The sequence below is a fragment of the Ovis canadensis genome, chromosome 3 (assembly GCF_042477335.2).
Source record: "Ovis canadensis isolate MfBH-ARS-UI-01 breed Bighorn chromosome 3, ARS-UI_OviCan_v2, whole genome shotgun sequence".
NCBI classification, from domain to species: Eukaryota; Metazoa; Chordata; class Mammalia; order Artiodactyla; family Bovidae; genus Ovis; species Ovis canadensis.
Genome location: NC_091247.1, coordinates 138073495 through 138093621, shown reverse-complemented (window position 1 = coordinate 138093621; position 20127 = coordinate 138073495). Strand labels below are relative to the sequence as shown.

General features: G+C 52.5%; 2 long non-coding RNA genes across 2 annotated transcripts; one reads left to right on the top strand and one right to left on the bottom strand.

Moving 5' to 3' along the window:
* Positions 1-664: 664 nt before the first annotated feature.
* On the bottom strand, positions 665-5277 carry LOC138435719 (uncharacterized). The gene is made up of 3 exons (XR_011255203.1): positions 5035-5277; positions 1835-2014; positions 665-1515 (listed from the first exon to the last, which is right to left on the bottom strand). It is a non-coding gene; the product is annotated as an uncharacterized lncRNA (long non-coding RNA).
* A 62-nt stretch (positions 5278-5339) lies between these two features.
* Positions 5340-11203, top strand: LOC138435718 (uncharacterized). Its single transcript, XR_011255202.1, has 3 exons — positions 5340-5890; positions 5987-6173; positions 10269-11203. It is a non-coding gene; the product is annotated as an uncharacterized lncRNA (long non-coding RNA).
* The last annotated feature ends 8924 nt before the right edge of the window (positions 11204-20127 follow it).

Here is a 20127-nt window from a genome sequence, read left to right as displayed (position 1 = left end):
TACATGTGGAAAGACTAGAGGGAGGCAGGGAGCTTGGCTCTGGCCCGGCTCTGCTCTGTGTGTTGGACCATCTGGGTGAGAAGGCGGCTGGAGCAAAGATGCAGCCCGTTGGTTCCCAGGCCCAGGGAGGTGGGGCTCCGAGGCAGACATCCAACAGGAGGACGCAGGGGAAATCAGGGAACTATGGCTTGGCCATCCCAGAGATTTATCCGAGGAGATGCAGGCCCCCCTGCCTGGTTGAGGTGTTTTTGTCCTTGTGATTTGTTGAGGAAGCTGATATGGTGATTAGAGAACTCATCCTGGATTCAGCAAATGACAGAAAAACTGTGTGATCTTAGGTAAGTCACTTCCTCTCTCTGGGCCTTGTCTGTAATTAAAAAAATAGGGGGAGGAGATTGAACTTCCAGGGGGTTTCAAACTGGTTTTCCTTCTCCAAATAAAACCTTATGTAGCAACCCAACATCTAACTCGGGTGTCCTGCTGAACTTCTTAGGTTGAAGTGAGGGTGGGGATGGAAGATACCTAGGTCCCTTGGTGACAGGAAGGGGCTTCGCCAAGCATAGATGATCTCCAAGGTCCCTTCCATCTCTGTTCTTAGGTGGGAAGGTATATGGAGAAGGATGATGGCAAAACTGCTATTAAAAAAAAAAAGTCTCAAACACAGTCACAAATAGAAAACATGTTTATTTATCGTATGACGGTCTGGAAGGGAGCCATCCTGGACGGCAGGTGGCTCTGCTCGACCTGGTCGATCAGGACCTTGGGATCCGATCCTACCGCGGTTTCGCCCTTAGAAATTTCTCAACTGTACAGTCTCAGGTACATCAGCTCCAGCTCACGAAAAGAAGCACTTACCAACATCTTGAGGCTCTGATGCCATTCCTCGACTTACATTCCCCTCTGGCCCCTCTGCCCAGTGGAGTATCCAGCTGGGGGGTTCTGTGCCCTCACAGAACAAGAAGAGAAGGCGCTTAGTGGAGGGCCGGCAAGTCTGAATCCAGGGCTCAAACCACCCCCAGCTGAGCGGCCCTCTTCTTCTGCCCCTCCTCCCTCTGTGGAGGAGAAATCAAGTCCATTGTCCAGAGGACAGTGTGATGCCCAATAAAGTCCCCCATCCACCCCAAGATCAGAGTCCCAGGAAGTGACTTGGAGGCCTCCTCTAGGGAGATTACCCATCTTTTTCACAAAGATGTGAGAAAAGCTTCTGTCCCTACTGCCCCCTGCCCCCCCGCCCCCGTCTCACCTTATTCTCCAACTCCTGTTCTGACTACAAATAGTGGGCAGCAGGATGACCAGAACTCGGAAGGGAAGGAGAGACCAGGCCGGGGAGCTGCGTTTTGCAGGTGCCCAGGTATGGTTTTGGTGCCAGGCAGACCCAGTTACCACATGCATGACCTGAGGTGGGGATTCAGTTCTCAGAGCCTCAGCTGACTCCTCTTGATGTAGGAATGAGCAGCTCACTTGTCAGCGTCACCGTAGGCATGAAACAAGAGTAACAGATCCACCTGGCACAGTCTGCACTAAGAAACGGTAACCGATTGTACCTGGTGCCAGAAAAGCGAATCTGATCCAGACCCTCTGGCCTCTCCCAGCCTTTGCACGGCCAGTATTTCCCCCCCTGCTCTACCAATGCACCACTGCCATCCCTCTCCTTCACCTCCTGTCTTCCTTCCCCTCTTATCTAAACCCTGATCTGTACTTCCCTCCTCCAGGAAGTCTTCCCTGACTGAAACATTCCCACTCCCCACCCTCATCTTCCAGCAGCCCCATAGTCCTGGCCTCGTCCGTGTCCCAGCTTTACGTGTGTCCTACCTAACCCTTCAGAAAGTCCCACCTCTCTGTTCAGAAAATGTGCAGCAATGGAAGGAAGTTAAGATTTGTCATCAGGCAGGTCAGCATTCAAATTCCAACTTTGCCACTTTGTAGCTTTATGATTCTGGCGCGTTACTTCATCTCTTTGGACCTCTGTTTTCTGGGCTCTCTCCAGCGGGGTCAGGGATGTGGAGGCTGGTACCTGGTTAGACAGTACTTAGTAAACTTCAGTCCCTTCTGCTCGACCCAGTCTCCCCCAACCCACACTCCTGGGGACTGATTCTCTACCACAGGGAGGTATTAGACCAAGAAAGCAATCCTCCCATCACAGCCCTCCAGAGGAAAAGGAAGTGACTTTCCTTTGTTTGAAGTCTGTGGGCACTGAGAGGGGACCACCCACCCAAGAGCCAAAGCAGAGGCCAGGGAAGAACTCAGGTGTCCCAGCTCCCAGGGCGCCGGGTCTCACTCTCCCCCTGCCCTCACCACATGCACCCGGGTTATTAGACCAGATCTATGGATGGGGTGAGAGGGCTGACCCGTTCATGATCCCAGAGAACCCACTGAACCCTTAACCTCTAAGAGGTTCCATGACCATCTCCAAACTCCCCAGCTCAGAAAAGCTACATCAGAAACAACTAGCTTTGTACAGTTTGTACAGTGCTTCCCACACAACTAACACTGTTCTAGACACTTCACACATATTAACTCACTTAATCCTCAAAACAGCTTATGAGCTATACCTAGCCTATGAGCTAGTACAAGTAAATCCATTTACCAACTAAGGCAATTTCAGTGTGGAAAGGTTAAGTAACTTGCCCAAGGTCATACAGCTAGCATGAGGCAGGGCTGAGGTTCAAAGCCAAGCAGCCTGTCTCCAGAATCTGTGCTTTTAGCCACTATGCTAGTTTCTTGGTAGTTTCTAGGTGCCAAGCATTGTGGAAACAGTACAGATATTTCATCTCATCACAAACACCCCACTGAGATAGCTACTTCAGGACCCCCAGCGGCTTTGCTTCACATCCCACCCTCCCCCAGCTCCTCCTTCTCTAGGGGTGTTTTGGAACTACTAGCACCTTCCTTCACAAAGCTACTTTACCCTCCTCACCAGCGCCCAACCTCGTGCCCCAACTACTCCCATTCACTTCTGCCTCTTCCTCTCGCTCCTCGCTTCTCAGCCCTCCCTCTCTCCACAACATCCACAAACCTTTCTATCCCTCCTCCTCAACTCCCTTCTGCCCTCCCCCAAAGCTCCAACGGGATCAGATAAATTTCACCTAAAAAGACCGTCAGATGGTCCCCAATCAGGCCCCCACTGCGCCTGGATCTCATGCCCCCGGGGAGGCACCACAGGGACTGTGCTGGAGTCAGAAATAAAATCCTCCTCGTCCTCCCCCGCCCCCCACTTCCCATCACTCATCTGGGAATCTAGGGCGAAGAAGGGAGCTAAAGTGCAGAGCGTTCATTTAATATTAACAAATTGAAATGAATTCTTTTAATGCCAATTAACTTGGAGCGGCCCCTTATTAATAGTAATTTAGATTCATACTTGGGAGAAGCAGGGACGGGGGTTGGGCCGAATGTGCCCGGAATGTCAATGTGACGGCAGAGCTGGGGACTGAGCGGGGAGGAGCAATGACAATGTTACTTTGGCCAAGTTGGGCTGTTTCCCTCAGAGGCACAGACAAAGTCAGCAGAGGCGGGGCTTCGGGAAATGAAATTTCTCTCATCATTTGATTTTGGTACCCGCAATGGATCGGAATAGGCTGCAACTGTATCACACTACTTTGATGATTTACTTCACAGTAATGCTAGAGAGAATGTCCTTGGAGCTGGGATTTACCCCAAACTCTCCTAAACCAGACCCCACTGACCCGAAGTGATCTAGTCCCCAGGCCAGCCCTCTCATTCTTTGTGTCCATTCAAAGCTAGAGCTAGAGATCAAAATGGGGTCCCCCAACTCCTGCCCCCTCCACCTTAATCAGAAGTAAAAGAGGGAACTACATGTTGTGTCTCTCTTCTGGGACTCTCTCCCAGGAGGCAGGAGTCCCAGGAGGCTGACCCTGAGCTCACAGTTTACATTTAAGGGAGGAAAAAAAATCTGTTGTTACTTTGCTTAGAATTCAGGGTCAAGATAAGAACTAAAAATTCAACTTTGTGTCCTAAAGACTTGCCCAGAATAGAGCCAAGGAGAAAGAGCTTGGTCCCAAACTAAAAAGTCAAATAGCAGTTCTGTTTTCCCTGATTTTGCTGGCTTGGGGAGTCGGACTAGAGGTGCCCAGAGCCTCGAGTTTAAGCTCTGACACAAGTAGGACATTTTCTTATCAGGCGTCCCTCCTTGCCCAGGGATGAATCGAATTTGATGCTGGGAATTGTGGAAGTTGGGGGTGGGAGTTCTGAAATGGAGGAGGCAGGAGGGCAAAGGGGGCTGAACAAGGGTAAGGAAATACACAAAATGGTGAAGTGCATAACATTAAAATCTTAAAGATGGTTTAACAAACTAAATTTTAAATTTCAAGAACAGGTCAGGCTTTTATTAATAGAAGAGGTAAACTACATCAAAATTGAAAGATAAAAATTGAAGACAACGCATACAACACTTGAAGTAAATTGTCCTTCAAAAAGAGGGGTCAGAATGAATCAAAAGGGACCTCATTCACACCCCCATAGAGTTTCCCAAACAATAAATTCATTTACAAAACAAAAAGAGAAATCAACACAAAAGTAACCCTTGGTCCACACTAGGAGGAAAAAAAACATTGCGTTGATTCAGTAGCAGCTGAAAACTAATGAGGGAGGAGAAAAACAAATGAATAAACTTGAAATATGTTAATTGGTTCTTTGTAAATGCTGAAATTGGAAGATGGGGTGGAGAAAAGCACCAACTTGACATCATCAGAAAAGTGAAACTTGCAAAAACAAAAGGTAACTCATCTCTAAAGTAAACTCTCTTCAAATAGAATGTTCCTCTCCAAAAGAAGAGAATAGAAAATTGATCCTAAAAGTACTAGTCGTCCTCTAAGGAAAGTATATTAACCTGAACTTAATCTTTCCCCAAATCTGAAATTATATATTAAAAAATACAAAAGGATTATATATTTTTTTCAACTAAGAGAAAAACAAAATCATATTCAAACTGTCTAACGGGACAAGCAAGGCAACGCTTTTTGCAGGTGCCAGAAAGGATGGGGGAGGGGGTGGGTGAAGGATGGAGGACCCACTTACCTTGCTCTCGAGCAGCGGCTGTTGGACAGAAGCGGGTGCGGGACCCTGCAAGTGCCTGCGGGGTTGGGGAAAAAGAGGATTCGGGGATCCCGGTGCCCCGCACGAATGAGGAGTGTGGAAGTACTAGGGGCACCCATTTCCCCACCTTCGCCCGCCTCCCTCCCTCCAGTACCCAGGCCTAGAGAGCTACTGAAAGTTACAAATTGCTTCCATTATTAGCTCATCCCGGGCGGCCTGGTCATTGGCCAACACCGGACCACGTGGTCCCTCGTACCAATCGATCGAATTTCTAGTTGCAATTCTCTGTACGTCCCTTGGCTCGGGGCAGGGACGGGTGGGGGGGGAGCGGTGGCGCGGGGCCTGGGGAGGGGCTAAGAAAAGGGGTCACTTTTCCCCCTCACCCTCCCTCTCTGCGTTGTCCGGGTCCTGAGTGTCGCCCCAGAAGGGGCTTGGGGATTGTTGTGGGTTGGGACACACCGGGGAGGTTGCAAACTGGAGGAAGAGAGGGACGACGCCAGGGACCCAGGGCCCTCTCCTTCCAATTCCCCGAGCCTGCCCGGCTCCGCAGGCTTCTTCTCTATAGCGCCCAATCTGCCCTAGACGGTCCCCAGCTGGTAGTCTGACCCGGTACCCGGGGCACTTGAGCGTCCTCTCTCCGGATCACTGCTTGGGCCCCCACCTTGGGGAAAATGCACCCGAGTCCTGCTTCTCAGGGGCTCGATCTGAATCAGGCGCCTGCGCTCTTAGGGGGCGTCCACCCCATCCCGACCGCCGAGTCTGCGCCCCTCCCCAGACAATGAGAGAGACCGACAAACTTTTGAATGGATTAAAATCCAGAGGAGCCCCGCCGGAACAGGTGAGCTGGGTCTGGGAGGGGTGCGCTGTAGCCTGAAAACTGTCTTACCCTATCTCTGCCTCTCTCCTCACTGCATCCCGGCTCCTCTGCTGGCAGATACTGATCTACCCGACCTCGGTGGAATTTGGGCTGCGGTTGGAGGAGCCACTGGCAGAGGAGTGGAGCCAGAGCAGCTTTCCTCACCCGAGTCTGGGGACTAAGGTGGCAATGTCAGAGGAAAGGGATGCTTCTGAAACGAGAGAATGGGAGAAACAGGGCGCTTGGAGACCCGTAGAGTCTGAAGGTGATCACTTCTTTCCCCAAACGCAACTTGCAGGAACTTCAGAAAAGTTTTTTGAGGAGATGGAGATGGGAGCAGAGTTTGGGTTTTGAGGTTTGAAGTGGGAGAGAGGGCCCCTGCTTCTTATACTGGAGGAAGGATGCATTTATTTCTCCATCACGGCTGATTACGGATGTATAAAAACCCGGACAGGTCCCGAACCTGCTCACCCAGCAAACTCTTAGAGGCGCTTAGAGATCCCCAAAGGGCTTTCCCAGGAAAGCGAGAGAAGTACCAGCCGCAAACGGTAGTCTGCCCGGGTAGGGGGCGGGGTATCGACCCAAAGCATCAGCTCGAGATCTTCTCGGGGCCCCTGCTGCCCCCGGGAACCTTTTGCTGATTTTAAGTTAGGAATGACATGGATTTCTTCTTCTTCTCCTTTTAACTCCAATTTGACTCAGAGACCCATTTCCCCAAGATGGAATCCGGGGAGCGCCCCTCCCCACTCCCAGCAAAACCACCTTCCAACTTCCTCCAGCCCACGTAGAGGGTCAGGAAAAGACCCCCTACCCCTTCCCTGGGGCGGAGATTCCAGTCCCCCTCCCCAAGCGAAGTCCCGGGAGGAAACGACTCTTCAAAAGGGAGTCAGAGAGGGTGGGAGCAGAGAGTAGGACTGAACTCGGGGCCCAGGTGGAGAGTGGGCAGGCTGGTGTGGACACCGGGGCTGGCGTGCCCCGTCTGCTGAAGCCGGGGAGAGTAGGGCTATGGCAAGTGCACTAGCAGCACCGGGGGAACTCTAGGGCCCGCCAAAGGGAGGCCCAGCCAGGGCGGAGGGTCTTCATGGTGCTGAGGTTTCCGGGTCTGACCCAAGGAGCCAGGCAGGATGTGGCTGGAGCATTTGAACAGCTTCTTGGAAAAAGCCAGGAGGGGCTGTGGATCCCAGGAGAGAAAATTCCCACCTCCAGCGAGTGGTGCCTCTGGCCTCTGCTTGGCCCGCATCTTTTGGTTGGCAGTGGCCAAACTGCCCAGGTTTGTTTTCACTGCACCCAAGGTTTTTCTGCGGATAGTCTAGGGACTGCTCGACACTGCTCATGGTGGAGCCCCTAAGTGGGCCTGCTGAGAGGTCTGAGAGAGCCACAGGGGGACCTAGGGACTCAGAGGTTTCCAGAACATAGGCTTTGGGAGGGACGTATCCTGGGGCAGAAGTGAAAGGGACTGATATTCAAGTCTAAGCCCTTTTCTTTCCTCCCACCCTGTGGCCCTGTGCACCTCTCTAGCACAGAAGAATGGGATGGAAGGTCTTATCCCCACCCAATCCCAAAATTAACAGGGAGCCGACTGAGGTTTCTTTTACTGGCTGTCCCAGCTCTGGGTGAGCTAAGAGAAGGCGCCTGGGTCTGGACTTTGCCCCCTCCCTCTTTGATGAATCTAGACCTTTTCCCGCCTCTTCCCCCATCTCCACCAACATGCCCCCCACACGCACACAGTCTGTAGAGCTGTCTCTCTTTTACTCTTTGCTTCTCTTCCTTTTTCTTTTTTATACTAGGATTGATGGAGTCATGGCAGTTTGGCAGAGCGTCCCCTAAGCCTGTATTGGGGAGCTGTGGACCCTGCCCTGACTTCTCAGCTAGGGGTGAACAGCCTCATCTGGGAGCCCTTGAAACTGAACCCCGCATTGAGGGAAGCTGAGAAAGAATGGTGTGAAGGGTGGGTAGGCTGATGCAGGACAGAGCCCTGACCTGAGGAGGGGGCACGTTTATGCCTTCTGCCTGTTCAGAGAGAGGATTTATAAACAATGGAAGATGGAAAGGAGGCTGGGGAAACTGCACAAAGGACTGGAAAAAACCCTGAGAACAACAAAAAGACTGGTGAGGGAAGAGAAGATTTGAGAGAGCCCCAGTAGTGAGGGCAGAGGAGGGGACTCGGGAGGGAGCAGGGAAGAGAGATGAAATGAAGGAGCAGTTATAAAAGTCAGAATGAAGAAGCAAGATTTGTTTGTTGTATGAGAGGAGGGAAGAAAAGCAAGAGAGGAAGGGAAAGCACACGCACAAAAGGAGGAGGCTAGAAAGTAAAAGCAAAGGGCAGGAAAAGAGAGAGAAGTTTAAAAAAGTAAAAGAGAAAAATGAATGGGAGAAAGAGATGGAGAGGAATGGAGGAAAGCCAGGGAAAAGGAAGGAAGGAAGGAAAAGTGAAGGAAGAGAAGAGAAAACAGTGGAGGGAGGGCAGGAGGAAAACGAAGGGAAGAAAATCGAGAATAAATACACAGAGAAAGGGGAAAGAAAGAAAGAAGAGGGAACTGGGTCAACAGAAAGGAGGTCCAGACTTGGGAGGAGCAGAGGGAGGGAAGGAGTGGAGAGGAAGGGGTGAGGAGAGAGGCCGGTGGAGCTGAGGTGGGGGCTCCCAAGTACCCCAGCCTCCTGGGAGTGGATCCTGACCTCCCACCACCTCTCCAGCTCCTCGGGCCCCAGTGCCCGCCTCCCCACCAAGGCCGGGGCCACAGGGGAGGTGGAGATGGAGGCCAGCCTCTTGTGATTAGCTTCTCCCCAAAGTAGACAGAGCTGGAGTTCTTCCTGCATTGCACCTGCCTTGGGCCAGCTTGGAGGCTCTGCAGGTCAAGATCTGGTTCCCAAAGCAGTGCAAGAAGCAGAAGAAGGGCTGCAGAGAGGCTCGAGTCTCAGATCCGCCCTGGCTCCGTCTCCTGATCCACTTCCGCTGTCTGCAGACTGGGCCGCTTTGTTCTGCCATGCTCTGGCTCTGTGACCTTGGACCTCAGTTTCGTCGCTATGTCAAGCAAACCCTTTGCACTGGTGGGTTCTTCTGTCCCTTTGGTTAGGCTGCCTGTATGCGCACAGGAGAGAGAGGGTAAGGCCCAGTCCATTCCAGGAGGGACATCTTCATTTTCTCCCTTGGTAAGAAGAAAAATCGTCCTCCTTTGCCAGCCTCATCTCTAGCCCTGCCTCAGAAAGCTGCCTTTCAGGGCAAGGGATTTCTCCATGCCAGAAGGGGTCAGATTAATTTAGAAGGAGCTTGTTGTAAGGTTTGCAGACACTGGAGGAGCCAGCGAAAGCGTCTCACGCTAGAAAGAGAATGAGGACATGCTTTCCCGAGGCATTTGGACTTTCGGTGTGCAGTGTTTCACTGAACTCTTACACACACAGATTAATTGGCAAATGGCTTTAGATTCAGCCTGTAGGAGAGATTGACATGGGGTGGCTGTGTGTCTGCAGCCTCTTGGGCCTGTGCTTCCGTACCTGTCCATGGGATCCAGTGGCAACCACCCACTGAAAGCCGATTAGGTAACCCCTTTGTTTCCCCAAAGTGGGATGGGGCAGGTCACAGAGTTCAGCACATCTTCCATGGACAGCGCAACCTTTGAGGATGAAACCCTCAAACCACCGGCAGGAAAGCCATGTCCCCAGTAAAACCTTGCAGCTCCCCTCAGGGAGGCCTCACTCCGGCAGTTCGAGTGTGGCTCTGTTAGCTTTCCTCCCCTTCCTCAAGGCTCTTCCTTCCTTCTTTTATCTCTCCCTTTTCCCCCCAAACCCCACCCCTGCCTGCTTGCTTCTTTCCTTCTTTCTTCCTGTACTTTCCTTTTCTTTCTCTCCCTTTTCATCTACTCCAGGCTGGGGCTCTTGTAGTGTCTTCATATCCAGAGGCTTTGTTCTGAGACCTTCAGACAAGCTAACACGTACGCTGACCTCAAGAGTTCATTGCTCAGATGCAAATATTGGGATTGGAGGATGAAAGGCAAAACGGGGGAGTAAGCTTTGCTAATCAAGTGCGGGCTGAAGTAACTCATTTTCTGTATCAGTCATGATTATTGCTGTCATGTCCCTGTGGCTTACCCCCAGAAAACCCTTCCCCACCTCACCCATCTGCAGGCCACAGTCAACCTGTCCCTGCCCATGGGGGTGGAGTTGCTAGTGCCCCCGAGGCCGTTGCTCTGCCTGGGTGAGTGAGGGCTACAAGAGCTCACCTTGGTGATGTCAGTAATGCCAGATCAGAGGCTCAAACTATTAAACAAGCAAAAACTATTTCCCTATTCCCAGTGCATTTAGGGGGCCTCTTTCCTTTGGATGGAGAAGCTGGTCAATTCTGACTCTTGGCTGTCTTTCCAAGGAATGCCCCCTGATTAGCTGGGCCCACCGCCATCCACAGCAGCTCAGCAAAAAAAGGAGGCCTCTTATTCCTGGCGGTGGTGGAGGGAACGCCGACTGTCTGCCCAGAACAGCCTCCTTGCCCCCAGCCCGGCTCCCTCTGGGAAGGAGGGAGCCCAGTTCACTTCGCAGGATCCGGAATCTTGAATCTCCGGGGCAGAGCCGACAGCTGCGACCACTTCTTCCCGCCTGAGCCTGACGCTGGAAGCAGCTCCTGCCGTTGGGTGCTCACTGCCGCCTCCTCTTCTGCTCTGTTCAGTTTGCTGCTGTGTTTTTCTGTGTTGTGTGGGGATCTTGGGGGACAGGGCAATGAAATGTTTCTCCTCGGGTCGCCCAGTCCTTTCCCACGCCCCCACCAAACCTTAAAGCTGCCGATGGATGGATGGTATTAAGCTGCAGCTTCCAGCCCTGCTCACAAGCTACTCCAAGCAAATTCAAATTCTCTTCTGGGCCGGAGGAAGGACACAGGCTCCTTCCTCAGTCCTTCCTTGCTCATTGATCCATTTGAAGGGCATCTGGGGGTCAAAACTGAGACCAGATTGCTTCCATTGGTATAAAATCAGCATTGTTATCGCACGAAAGGCCCAGATTTCTCAAATCAAGGAACCGAGGGGGCTTCGCCCAGCCCCACACCTCGTCTTTGGCCTCTCAAACCAGTGATGATGTAAAGGTTTGTTGAGGTGGAGGAAGAGAAGGGAAATAGGTAGTTTGCTATACCAAGAGATCAGTCTGTAACTGCGGCTGTTCGTTACACCAATGTTTATTTCGTACCTACTATGTGCAAAACATTGCCCCCACCTCAGATTTGTCATGACAGTCAATAATGGGATTCCTGCCACTGTGAGGCTTCAATACGTATGGACAAATATATAAATAAACAAACTGATGGAAAAGAAAGCTTGGATTTTGATTGCCACCTTCCATGTGCCTGGGCTCAGAGCCTCTGTCTTCCCAGCCCCCAGCTACCGAGACCCAGTCAGTCGGTTGAAAAACAAGACGGCCCTAGGGCTCATTTCCTTCCCCCACTGGAAAACTTAGAAAAGCAGCAAGAGTCGTGCTCTGCGATCAGCAACCGTGGAAGCCGTGGGATAAAGGGTTTGGGATGGTGAGCAGAAGGGTCACCCAGAGGTGCCTTCCCATCCTTGAGATGTCGCGGGAGGGGGGTGGGCGGTCACGTTTCTCTGGGCGTCTGAACAGGTCTGCGGGTTTGCCCTGGTGTTACCACATGCCTAAAGGTGACAGCAGGGTGTGCATGTGCAGGGGCTGGACGAGTGTTCCCGAAGCAGCCTTGTGTTCACTGGACCCAGACGCCTGCACTGGAGCAGGTGCACGTCGGGGGGGCGGGTGCACAGATCCAAACACGTCTCCGCATACATGATCCTCTGTGTATGTGAGAGTGTGTGTACCCGCTGAATTATTATAAAATTACACTGACCCTTACAGAAAATCCATACCACCCGGTCTTTCTCCCCGACCTCCCGACCTCTGGGGTGCCTGAGGAAAGAGCTGACCGGGTCACCGCCTCCCCCTAGTCAATGAGTCTCTCTCCATTAGCATGAAACATGAATCTACTGGCAGCTTGACAAATTATAACTAGCAGCCAGAGTTTTGCCAACTGGCTGGCTTGGGCGCTGTCTATTTATCATTGAAAATGGTAAATCATAAGAATCCAGATGACTTAATTATTCAAATCCACCCAGACCTAGAGAAGCTGCAGGCCCGTCAATCAGCCCTGGGCTTGGGGAGAAGGGCAGGGGGAGAAGGCTGATTGCTTGGGAGCTGAGAGATGTGGGTTCCACGGCCTCTGCCCTGCCCAGCCAGCGGGGGCTCTCTCTGCCTCCCTTTCCCTTCCCTGCCCACCTTCCAGAGCAGGAGCCTGGCCAACTGTTCGGGCTGCTGACCCTCCCGGGCTCTCCCTTCCCCGCCTCCCACTGCCCAGTCCCCAGGCTCCTGTGATGTTTCTCTGCCTCTCTTTGTGCGAGTCTGCTAGCTTGCCCTCTCTTTCAGGGCCTTTGATTTTATTTCTTCTCTTTCTCCTATGCTGTTCACCATTTCTTTCTCTCCCCTCTCCCTGCAGATCCACACTCATCCACACACGCTCACACACACGTGACTTCTCTGATGGGGATTTGCCTGCATCCCTGGCCCCTTTGTTCTCGCTGGCCAAGAGGTGCCCAGCTCAGGATCCCCATGCACACACTGCGCCCCCTTAACCCAGTGCCCTGAGTCCTGGAAGGTCTGAATCCTTTCCACCTTGGAGCCACATGAAAGCACAAAAGTCAGTGGATGATCTGGGCTTGATCTGCATTTCACCCCCAAATCCCATATACACACTTTCCTGTCCCGCCTTCTGTGGAGTTCTGCACGGCTTGGGTGGTCAGAGATGAGCCCCTGTCAGCGGGAGACAGGCCTGGGCCCCAGCAGGGCCCACCTCATGCTGTCCCCTTGCTCTGAGCATGGAACCACCACAAGCCTTAACAGAGGGACCCCTCAACGTGAGCTTTTGCAGAAGGAGAAGGGAGTCTCTTTACAGAACAAATCCTAGACCCGGAGGTCTGCACACTGAGCTCCTAGGGGCTCTTTGATCTCCGGATCCTTTTATCTTTGTGCCTCTCAAAACCCGGTGTAAGTATGTGCGCCTATTCCAGCCCTGGGCCCCAAGGGAAGCCCGTGCTCCCCCTGCCCCTAGTGGGGGTGGTGCTGGATGGGCCCAACGTGCCCCAGTTCAGGGGTTCGTTCCCTCTAGAGGACAGTGTGGATGGCAGGGAGGGTCCCCTCCTTGAATGGTGTCCTGGCTTGTTCTTTGGTGGGGGGCTTGTTAGTTTGGCTCTGAGTGGCTATGTCAGCACATGTGACCACACGTTTTCAGAAGTCCTTGTGCAGGAACAAGTGGCAATGTCCCCACCAACAGGGCACCTGAGGAAACAGTCCTCTGATCCCTGCAATTCCATTTCAAGGCCTCCAACCCACGTAGCTCTCAACAGAAACTGGCCTTGCGCTCTTACGGAACTCTATGAGGGAAGTTCCTCCTTGACTCTAGCCATTCCCTTTGGCACTGGAGGATGGAGATGATCAGGAATCCTGGGAGGGGTCTCCCCTCTCCTCCGAGAGAGTGTGCATGGTCTATAAGGGACCCTTCCATGCCCGAGCCCATCCCCCCGGCCAAAACACCACCTGCCACTCTTTCTTTCGTCCCCACCTTTCTGAAGCAGGTTGATATTTGACCACAAGGGCAGCGTTGAGGGGTGAGGCAGGCAGGGAGAGGATCAAGATTCCAAAGCAGCCCAGCAGCTGGGCGGCAGGGAGATCAATAAAGGGAAATAGATTGAAGACAGGTTTCTCTCACTTTTTTTTCCTGCTGGCTCAGCGCCCCTGCCCAGCTCCTACGAGCAGGTGGAGGACGGAGTGGAGCCCTGGCCTCTCTCTGCCCTTCTAACTCAAACAGGTTCCTAATCCCTGGGTAGAGGGTAAACAGCCTCCAAGCACGGCCAGGATTAACCACAGAAATGCCGCTAAGGTATTTTGGACACATTTCCCTGTCTGCCCCCCCAACCCCATGTTACTAATTAGCCCAACAGCTTGGGAGAAGCTTGCGGGGAGTAGCTAGGAATGCCTTTGTGCAGCCCCGCAAGCCCAGGGCTGAGCTCTGGACAGTGTCTCTGGTGCTGGACCAGCTGAGGGGGACAGAGGGGTTCCCACCCCTCCTCACTCACTGAAATCCACATCAGCTCCAGGGCAGGCCTCGCATTTTTCCTCTGCATGCTCCCCGAATCCCCCGGCCTCCCCTTGGCTTTTCACAGCTGGAAGGCAGGTGGGGGACAAGGGGGAGAGTGGAATCGGCTCCGGAAATCAAACGACCCAATAAAAAATTAATTGTCTAATTAAAACCATGAGGAAGCCCCTTGCCAGAGTCTGGCTCTGAGTCATCAGGGCTATAAAGGGTGGGAAAATGAGTCTCAGCTCCTAATAAATTCCTGATTTGCAGCTTGGTCTATCAGCAAAGGAGCAGGAGTGCTGAGGGTTCTGCTGGGGCTAGGCCTCCTGGAGGTCACGCCATCTCGCCCTGGGCCCCCAGCCCTGGCAGGCACACCCACCTCCACCCCATAAACCCAGCTCGAGCCCAAGGACTGGAACCTCTCCCAAAACCACTGCTCAAGGTGGGCGCGCCTTCCCAAGGCTGACCCTCAGGCTCCCTGATCTGGGGCTCATCCATTTCTTCCAGATCTTTCCTCAGGAAAGCAAACATCCTGGGACTTCCCTGGTGGTCCAGTAATTAAGAATCTACCTTCCAATGCAGGGGACATAGGTTGGATCCCTGGTCAGGAAACTAAGATCCCACATTCCAAGGGGTAACTAAGCCATGCACCGCAACTAGAGAGCCCAAACACAGCAACAAAGACCCAGCAGAGCCAGAATCCTTAAAGCATTTTAAAAAGGAAGCAAACATCCCCAAAACTCCTCCAACTGGAGAGTTCTTCATTTAGATTAACTGATCATTGTTAGAAACAGGTTGCTGTGTGGGTGTGTTTTGACCTCATCCCCTCCATTTTTGGTGAAAAATACATTTTTACATAATTCATGAGATAGCAACTTCCCTCTCTTAAAATTATGCTGATTTTGCATGAATGACAGTGAATCGTGCTACAACATGAATCCCTCTCCCCTAAAAAAGTGCTCTGCCCAGTTGACCAAATCCCCTGGGAGAGGGAACATAGAGCTATTCCAAAAAGGAGTGCAGAGTTAGGCAACCCTTGAGGGTAGATGGGGATCCGAAACTTCGCCCTGGATAACGGCACCAGTTCTTCCCGGGAGTCTGCCCCATTCCTCTATTCCCTGCCTCCCTCAGCAAAACTGCCTTACAGACAGAGGCATGAAGTCATAGTAGCAGGAGGAGGAGGAGACTGTTAGCATATAGCCTTCAAATCCTGATACATTATTTTATTACACAGAATACAATATGGGATGTGTATCTGTGATTAGCGTCTTTAAACAAACGCAGGAGAACAAAGGATGTCCTTCAGCACAGTCGCCTCAGCAGGACATACATCTATACCTCCCTTGATTTAACCACTTTGGCAAAGACTCCTTTAAATTGGACTTTGTAGCCATTCTACAAATACTCAAGACAAACATGATTAGCTACAAATTATTTTTTGACTGATTCCAGACAAGCAAGTGATTTTCTCGCCAATAACATTCAAAGACTGAGTTAGTGAGTCGCTCAACTGAGTCAAAGTTGAGGGTACTGAGTCACGTACCCTCAAGACAGTTCCCAGAGAGGAGCTACAGAACCAGTGTCATTGCTGCCTTGTTGGAAGAAGGGGTTTTCCCCAAGGTGGCTACTTGGAGGCAGCAGTGCTTTCAGTTGCGTTTCTTTCTGGACACATCTGGAGTGTGTTATTTATCATTTCTGATGATAGTTCTTTTGTTCATCTGGTGGTTATTTTTCATCCTAAATAGCAAACTAAGCTTTCCCTAAGAAGGAGAAAAAGGGAAGGAAACAAATTCCTGACCCCTATCTGGGTCAGAATCTCATTTCAGATTTCAGCAAATTCCCATACACAAGTGTCTCCATGGTGGCTAGGCCTTTCTGCTTTCATGAACTCCAAACCTAGAGACGGGAATGTCAACACTGATTCTGACTCACCTCATAGCAACTAGAGACCTACTAAGTGCCACTAGGTTATTGCTTTCTATCTGAATTGGAGACCATTTTCCTTCCTCGATGGATGGAATCTGCATTTCCTCTCCCTGCTACCCAATCAATTTAAGACTGCGTCCTGCTCCATGGGTCTGTCGTTCTGGGAGACACTCTGGTTTCCTGGAGTCCACGTCTCATGAGTACATGACTTTGGAGATCATTTTGTCCACCTTTCTGTCCCCAGGCAGAGCCTCACGAATATTATTGGTTCTCAGCTCGACTTGCTTGGGTTGGTAAATAGAAAAGTCCTCAGTGTCCAACTATTTGCGACCCCATGGACTGTAGCCCAGCAGGCTCCTATGTCCATGGAATTCTCCAGGCAAGCATACCCATGTGGGTAGCCATTCCCTTCTCCAGGGGACCTTCTGGACTCAGGAACTGAACCCAGGTCTCCTGCAATGCAGGCAGATTCTTTACCATCTGAGCCACCAGGGAAGTCCTGACCCAGAAAGGATATGATGGTGGCCCACCATCACACAAACTTGTGGGTGGGTTGAGGGCACGGGTGCCATGCACATCAAATTCTATGTGAATGGCGCCACCTAGACTTGTGCTCCAGGAGTGCAGTGAGCGGTTGGTCCCTGGAGCTGAGCAGTGCTGCCACCCTGCAGCCCAGAGACATTGGCAATTCAGACAGTTTTGCCCAGTATTCACAGATGAAAAATCTACATTTTGACAACTAAAGAGTCAACACCTCAGCCCCCAAAGAAGGGCTCAAAGTGGAGATTCCCTCCCCTCACTGACAGCTGGGAGATCTAGGCTCAGAAGACAGCTCGCCAGTTTTCTCTTCACAACCTCAAAGGCAGCTCCAGCCCTAGGGAAGATCTCGGAGGTATGGAGCAAACCTGATCCGACCCAAGCTCAGCGTCAGGTGATGTGGCTGGAACACAGGTCAGCCTGGACCTAGAAGTTGCAATGAGACGTAGGATCACTCCTGGCCTAGAGTTTGGGGAGGGCTGGCAGTGGGTCATGGAGTGGTGGATGGTCAGGGTCCTTGATGTAGAGTGAATGTTTACAATTGCTCAGGCCCTCACCTGCAGGTAAAGCTGCCTTAGCCTCCTTACCCACTGCAAAGTCCATCCCACCTGGATATTCTTCTGCATCCTCTGCCAGCCCTGCTCTTCTCTCCTTCTACCCTCTTTTATGCTTTCCTCTCCGAAAGAGTCTGAATAAAGCCCAGTGACCTCAGTCATTTCCACAGCAGCTCCCTCAAGCATTCTCTTGGCGTGCAGGGTCACTCAGACTCCGTGTCCTTACCTCACTGGGACCAAGCTCCTTCGTGTCCAGTTCACCCCATTCTGCCAGGACATCCCCGACTCCGCAGCTCCGGGCACTCAGCCATCAGACCCTTAGATGAGCCACCACATCAGAGGCTGAGATACTAGGACTTGGAAGAAAGAGTTAGCCAGTCCGCAGTCAGCCTCTCCTGACGGGACTCCTCCACGCTGGGCACTGCGGGCCACGTGGAGAGTCGGAGGAAAAGAGTCTGGTTCCAGAGAGCATCGGATCTCATGTGATCAAAAAAGACACAGCCATCCCAGATTACACATAACAGTGATAGCCCCGACCATGGAGGTGAGACTTGCGCACAGTCCATTTCAGAGGTGAGAGAGACTGCTCTCAGCTAGGGGCCCCCCAAAGGACCCCCAGAGGATGTCAGATAGGAGCTGCCCTTGGAGACCCTCACAGGGCCTGCGACTGTGGAGGGATCATCACGTGGGTGCCCTTTGTTTCCCAGAATGCAGGTGGTGGGAGCTGGGATAGGGCTTCATCACCGAGCACCTGCTCTCTGCCGGGCACTGGGAACCCAGTGAGAGTGAAGGAGCCCATGTTTCCAAGGCTGACAGTCTAGATGGGGAAAGAAACCAGAAGCAGATCTTTACAAGGCAGTGAGGGAAGGCCCTGCACCGGTGCTACCCTCTCCAGGCATCGTGGGGTACCGCGCCCACACCTAAACCTCTCAGGGCAAAGAAAAGAAGGGGGCAGGGAAGGCATCCTGAAAGGGGGGCTGATGTGAACTAAGAGTGAGTGGTACCCTTTTTCTTCCCATACTCTCCCAACTGAAGCTTATCTTCCACCACGAGAAGAAACCTTTGGCTTCTTCCAAACAGAGGGGTGTCAGCACCCTCTCAGCCGCCCTCTCTCTTGGCAGAGTATTCAAAGGTGAACTGAGGTCCCAGTTATCTCTGGGGCGCCTCCTGGTCCCATCTACCCTTCCCTCATCCCTCCCTGCTGGCATCATGGCCAGGTGCTCGGTTTCCCAGGAGTGGATGGAGCCTGGGAGCAGGAAGGGAAGAGCCACCAGCCTCTTGGAATTACGTGCTCTTCCCTCGGCCTTTGGAGCCGATGCCCCTGCTTCCCCCTCATTCTCCATCTGGATCCAGCTCCCACCTCCCGCAGCCGCAGCTGCTCCCTCCCCTGCACCTTGGAAGAATGTCCTTCCTCTGCCTCCCTCCACAGGGGCCCAGTGGGAGGGAGGCAGCATCTGGCCCCATTCTCCTTGGCCTGGGTAGGCTATCTGGAAAGGGGAACCCCTCTTGCCCTGTCCTCCTCTCTGGGGAGCACCCTCCCTCCCCTCTCCACATTCCCCAGAAGTTCTCAGACTGAGATCCGTTGGACTACGTGCAGTTATGTGGTGAAATCACTGCTTTCCTGCCCCGAGGCGCCGAAGCTGGGAAGGGAGCCTGCTCAGACCTTTGATGTAGGCACGTTTTAAAAGGCCCACCTGTCCCCTCTCTCTCCCTACCCCCAGCCTGAACTGCTGGTGCCCCTCCTCACGGCTCCGACTCCCAAGCTACCCACCCCCCCGCCCCCGACGATGCGGCCTGGATCAGGTCACAGAAACCCTTTCCCGCTGGGGTAATCGAACCCGACCCCCAGCCATGCTCACTCGGGGACATCTGTCTCCGGTGAATAAGGGGAGATCCCAAACGTGAGTGGTTCAGTGACACTTAAAAGCTCAGAGCAGGAAGATCTGCAGTTTCTCCTGGAGCGGGGCCTGTGGGGAGGGTCACTCCGAAGCACTCGTTTGATGTTGTGCTTTCATGGTTGCGGTTTGATCCAGATGTTCCCCACTTGTGGGATTTTCTCCTTGGGAGGGAGGGGGCCCTTGGCTGTGAAGACAGCTCCATCGTGTGCACATTTGGATCTCAGTGGCTGGGTGGGGGTGCTCTTCCAGCTGATGTCAAACCCTGCTCTGGACAACCCTGCCCTTTCCCCTCTGGGGATCACATCCTCTCCCTTCACGTCCCCAGCCCCTTGCAGGCTTGCTGTGCCACCGTCCAGAAGGGGCTCTACCTCTCTGTTCTTCCGGCACCATAAGATGGAGCTGGAGTTGGTTCTCAAACCATGGGAAGAACAGGAGAGGGAATTCAAGAACCAGATTTCTGGCCAAAGAACAGACAGTTATCAGAGAAACTGTGAATGGGATTGCACTGAGAACAATGAGTCCTGAAGAGGAAGTGGCCAGCCCTCTTTTAATCAGTCCTATAAGGCTGGAAGGAAACCTTCCCACATTCACAAGCCCCTTGACTCCCTCCAAGCTTGAAAAGGCCAAGGCCGTCCCTCCCCAAAGGCTTCACGGAAACCCTGGAAGTCTTTCCTTCCGCCTCAAGAGTCTTCAGAAGGTCTTCCCACTGTCCAGCCTCCGTCACTGCTTGCAATAGCGGGAGGTGGCTTCCCCAGGCACAGGGTATCAGTCATACTCAGTGGTCCTCTAAGACCCTCCGCACCCTTCTAGATACTTCTGCCTCATGGAATCAAAAGAAGAGCTCTCAACTCTATCAAAAATCAGGTTGCTCCCGGAGTTATGTTGGTGACCACATAACACTCGGATCCTTGCTGGCTTTGTGGAGGTCACAACCTAAACTGGACATGTGGATGTTGAGTGACAGAGGACAGACGGATCAAAGAAACTCCAACCCCGCTGGACCAAGACACCAGCCCGCGAGTGGACCCTGAAGAACTCTCATCAGCCACAAGGTTAGGTAAGTGGACTTGATTTGGGAGGCGGGGCCTATGTAGGAAGAGACAAAGCCTGGGAGGCTTGGCGCAGGAAGGGGAGACAAGGAGGAAAAAAGAGAGGTTGGGAGCCAATGAGTGGACAGGGCAGCAGAAGAGA